Consider the following 6,114-nt stretch of genomic DNA (forward strand, 5'->3'; position numbering starts at 1 on the left):
TTCAGGTCCGGTCAATTTTTGACAACTCTACTTAGAAGCTCAATAGTCATTATTCAATATCTTTTATATCATAACATTTGCCTACCATTGAATATAGTTACTCTAACAACGTGTAATAAAAGGAAAATAAGGGATTAAAATAGGAGGAAGGTGAACTTTATTTTCCCTCCAAATCTCTTCAACTTTGAAGGGGTGATGTTTATTAATGGTGCATTCTATTCGTCAGATGAAATCTGAATTTATTGGACTTGACTAATCAGATTTATCTAGATTTAATTACAATTTATTGGGACTGATCAAACATGATTGTTTGAGAGTAAACTTACACTACAAGAAATTGTAACATTAACGGCGGGAAATTCCGTCGCTAAAGACCAATAATTGTTGATTAACGACTGGATCTCATGTCGCGAACCCGTCATAAAAGGGGACCGTCGCGTTAATGGAAAATCTCGTCGTTAACCCGTCGTAAAAGACATTTGCGACGATTGTTCCCGTCTTTGTTTGGTTGTTAGCCCCGTCGCAAAAGGCTTTTACGACAGGATTTTTGACCCGTCGTTATTAGGTTGTCGTTAAAGATACAAATTCTTGTAGTGTTATATACCTGATTGAAACTTATGACCTAATATGATATGATTGTAGTTTATCTAAACTTATCTGAACTTATTGGGCGTGAATCTTATTATTTTAGGTGAAGAGAACGCACCTTAAAGAGGAGGGGTATTCGATTCTCCTTTCCCACAAACCTTTTATCCAAACATCGGTACTTGTTCCCCTCCCTTTCCCTCCATTTTCTCTTATCTAAACAATATGTAACTTTTTTTTCAAAGTATCTTTACTTAAGATTTGGAGGGAAATGACCCTAATTTTTTGTGGCATACATAAAATAATCTTCTTAGGTGTGTCTATTCACATGATTTTAACTTTTTTTCTTTTTTTTTTCTTTTTTTTTTTTTTTTTTTTTTTTTTTTTTTTTTTTTTTTTTCCTGAACTTAGACTATGTTCTACTCACCTTATTTCCACTTATTTTAGAAAAAAATAAGTGCAGATAAGTTTATACTCCTTTCTTCCCAAAATTATAGTCTTGTTTGACTAATTTCACGAGTTTTAAGAAAAGTGAAATATAGTGTATGGGAAAGTAGGAAAGTGGAAAAGTGGTTTTTCTTTTTGCAGGTAAAATTCGTTCATTAATAAAAAGTCATACGACATGTACAATAGAAATCAAATTTAACAAATACATAACAATTTGGACCAAATGAAATTCTAATCCGCAAAACCACGAGTGTTGTAGATGAGATTTGACAATGATGAATACCCTCTTTCACATCGTTGTTTGATACAGCCTTCAACGACTAGGTCTTTCGATATGTTGTAGTTTTGAGATAGGAATAAATTCGATTCAATTTATTGTAGAAGTAGAACTGACATTTGTTGTAAATGCGCACAAATCCTCATCAATGTATCAACTTTTCTTGCGAAATTAAAACCATAGCCCCGTACTCTCACAAGGAGAGAGATAAAACCCAATAAATGGATAGAAAATGCCCAATAAATGGGTAAAGAAACTATCCAATAGAGAGAGAATGGAGTTCTTATTTCAAACATGAAATCAAAAGCTAGAAAAAAAAAAAGAAAAAATGGGCTTACCATCAACCTAAAAGTTGGTGGTATTAATAAAGGCCATTAGAAAAGTGGAATATAGTGTATGGGAAAGTGGAATATAGAGTATGACAAAGTGGGAAAAGTAATGTCCAAATAAGGAAATAAGACTATAAATTTGGGACGCCCGAAATAGAAAACATAATTGTTGTATTTTAAGTGTTTTCAAGGCTAAATGTAGAACAAGAGAATAAGAGAATCTTACGGAACTTGTGTGTCGTGGTAACCAAACCACTGCCTTGAAAATGAGATTCGGTGCAATCGGGGTGCATAATTGTATTCACTGATTCGTTCCCTAAGGTTTACACAACTCTCAACACACAAAGGAACTTTTGGGTGATGATATGGAGCCACATAAACTTATAATAAGAAGAGAAAAGCTTGAAGAGTTATGAATAATCATGACTTAATCATGAAAAATCTTCCATCCAAAACAAGAGGAAAGGAGAAGGAGAGGAAGATATCAATATTGTGTACCCACAAATCAGAAAAGTGAGGAGTATTTATAGGATTAGCGGAGGAGATAAAACAACCAAATAAATCAAAACACTCAAAGGAATCCAATGATCTTAATCATCCAATTAAAACCATGATAATGAATAGAAATAATAAACTACATTCAATCATAATAATCAGAATTATGACCATCCTTAAATCACATTAACAAGGTTGTTTAAGAGAAGGAATCCAAAGAGGAACTCAAAAATCGGACAAACACAAGCGTTTGGCCTTCTCCCGGTCGGGTGCGAGTGCACATCCCAAAAGCTTCTCAAATTCGCCCGGTCGGGCGAGAGTGCAACACAAAATCCAAAATTTCCATTTGCACTCGCGCCCCATCGGGAGCCATCGCCCGGTGGCACCGGACGCACACTTTTTTCATCTTTAATTCCAACAATCCCCCACTAAAGATGAGAAAAAGATACCAATGAAATAATTAAGAAAGATTTATGGGCATAAGAGGAGCTTAATACATAACATTTGGTGTTACATAAATTAAATTGAAACCAAATGCTTAGTGAAGTGAAATTATGACTTACAAATCCATGGGTGGACGAACCTTGAAACCTTCAAGTTCTTGATCAAAGATTTGACTAACCTTGAAACTCTAAGATTTAAGTCACGCCTCCACAACACATACCTTACTCCAAAGATTATGTGGACTCCGCAAAGTCTACGCGTTTTAAGCCATGCGTTTACCTTAATTCTCATGGAAGCGTTAGGAAACAGTCAAAGTATCCATAGAAGATGGCGAGTCTTCACAACCACGTAGGTGAATCCTCAAGTGCTTCTCAAAATAGCACTTAGTCAATAGGGTTAAAATATTTTCACTTTTAGTGAACCATCAAGAGCTACCTTGTAGCTATATTAACCCCAACAAGACCATAGATTCATAAAGAACATAATATAATTTACAACCTCTCAAATAATTTAGTAGGTGAATCCACAAGTTAAATGCGTCCATTTCAATACGTTAGATTCATTAAGAGTTTATACAACTCAACCCTCATACAAGTGTTGGTTCTTTTAAAGTGCATCTCAACTATCATTTTACCATTAAGAGTTCAAAGACTCAACCTCATTCAAGTATTACAACATATGCCATAGGGATAAGCAAGTAATGCTTGTTACTCTACTCAAATGGGCATGAAGCTTATCCCCCTCGACATTTCAATCATCAGGGATCATTACATGTCTAAATTCAATCTTCTTACCATAGTGCAAAACGTACCTTGCATTAAAATTTTCCGTTTAGAAAATATAACCACAATCAAGGACATTTAAATAGTATATGCTCACTCAAAAGCACACATGGTTAAGAAAACATAAGATGCTTTACTCTTGGTTCAACCAAAACCAATTAAATTAAATTGGACAATATTGTAAAACTCAATTTTTCAAAAATTCTTCATAAAGTATGATCCTTAAATCAACATAGCCACTTTAGTGAAAGTACTTCATCAATATCAAACTTCTATATGTTGCATCGAAAACTTAAAAGTAATATACTTTGAAAACATTGCAAATAAATACCATTTGACTTTATCCATGGTACTTTGAAAATGAAGTAAACACGCGTTCACTATAAAAATTGTGAAAATATAATAACTCAAATATTTCACAAAAAATTCACAAATAATTGCTACGTCAAAATACCAACAGTACATATCATTATCACATTCGAAAATCTATTAGCATACACAACCTAAATCATAATTTAGGTCCTCTAAAAGTTAATGCCAAATATTACATTTCACACACCCACAAATGATATGATTTTATATTTTCACAATTCTTCTCAAAATTTTAAGAAAATGGCTCACCATGAAAACCAAACATTTGTTTTCATATATTAATCAAAACCATTTAATTAAATAACACTTTCAACTTTCAAAGGGGAAGACATGAAATTCAAAGAAGGTTTGAAACTCAATATTTAACATGTGATGTAAAACTAAATTGAGCACATCACTCACATGTAGAGTAAATAGCTAAACATATTATCACCTTGAAAAACTAAGAATTGAAATTCTCCACACAAGTCATTACTCTAAACAACTGTGAGAATTAAAATTCTATACACTCAAAATGCATCAAGATATTGATAAGGTACATGTATCATTACAAAGGTGATAATCTCAACACAAATAATAAATTCCATAAACACGTGATTCTTATTCTCAAACATGGTAAGTCACCACTCATGATTTTACCACTTAGAACAACACTTTACATACCTATGATAAAAGATCATGCAAAATAGGAATGAAAGGCAAATCGCTCAAGAATCTATGTGATATAAAACTAGTTCCCAAAATAATAAGAATAAGAAAGACCCAATCCCTTACTTTGATAAGGTTCTCCCAAATAAGTATAGCCTTGAAACTCCTAATAACCATCCGATGAATAGTCATCAAACCTTTCAAGAAAATATCTAAATATTCACATTCCTTAGGTAGGTTGCGAAACTCATAAGTAAGCTTAACTTACTCCCTAAAGCTTCCCCTCAAAGGTCAACAACAAAAAGTCTCCATTGACAAATCACAGAATTAAGGTCTTACTCATAGAGTCATAGGAATAGAAAAACCAACACAAATCCAAGGCATACATAAAAACGTCTTTTAGCAAAAAGGGCAACTCTCAAGCTTTGAAAATTCTAACTTCAAGTCTCTTCTAAATTAAACTTGTACACTACTAACAAAAGAATTAGAAGAAAATAAAACAATCAAACAAGAGACACTTTAATCCCAACGAGCATTAGAAAACCGAATTGCATCATGCACAAAAGTACTAAAATAAGAATTACCACTAAAAGGAGAATACTCAAAATACATACATAGACTGATCAATAAGAAGGATGAACACCAAAAAAACCATGGATTTAAACGCATAATAAAATGAGTACCCTCAAGTAATACAAGGACCAAGGAAACTAGTCCAACATTGAAATATTAGGCACTTCCCACATAGTGGACGTAACAGTCTCATTTGCATGACACCTAAAATTCAAAAATTTGGAAATGAGGACATGGACTTACAATCACTTTCCAACTAACAAATAGGGTCTAAAGGTTTTTCAAGATAAACTTCAAGATACAAGAGCATACAAATACAACCCCCACATAAAAATAATAGGCCCAAAAATTAAGATCATAAAATGATTATTCAATAAGGTCTAAACTATGAGAAATACCATAATAAAAATTACGTACTCATCAATTCCCGTAAACCCATTTAATGATCAATAAACCCTTAAAACTCAAGTCTCAAAACTTTTAAAAATCATTGAAATTCCAATACCTACACAATGTGAGAATAAAAAGTTTATTTAGTCTCAACCATAGAAACTTCATTAAACAATACCATGCTAATCATGACAAGATTAATGGTCCAATTCCCAAAAGCGTAATGACTCGAATAATTAGATATACATCCAAGAAAAATATTACACGTAAATATTCACTCAACGTATTCTAAGGAATAGGGTTCACCATAGTTTTTCTTCCACAAACTCAAACACTTATGTTTTAGGGGGTCATCACAAGCTTACGACAACTACCTCCATTGAGTACATAAAAAACTCCAATAAATTAATTATTCATATTTCTAACAATGCATAAGAAACTTTTAAGGATTACGTTACATACCCAATATATATGGTAATAAACAAGAACTTGGAATCATAAAAATATACCAATATTGTTGTGGGGTTTTTCCGGTGAGATACCTTGGAGGTTTCTTGGTAACTTTTAAAGATTAAACAGATTAAACAAGATTGTATTTTTATAGAGAGAGAAAGTAGAGAGAAGGCAGAGCAGCAATTGCTCTAGAATGTATTGATTGTGACCCCTTTTTCTAGGAAAGTGGGAATATTTATAGTACTAGGTTTTTGTGGGAATGACCTAATATTCCCCTTACATGATTGGCTGGGGAATGGGAGGAGGACACGTGTCCTTT

This window comes from Spinacia oleracea, chromosome 2 (genome assembly GCF_020520425.1).
Source record: "Spinacia oleracea cultivar Varoflay chromosome 2, BTI_SOV_V1, whole genome shotgun sequence".
In the NCBI taxonomy this organism is placed as follows: Eukaryota; Viridiplantae; Streptophyta; class Magnoliopsida; order Caryophyllales; family Amaranthaceae; genus Spinacia; species Spinacia oleracea.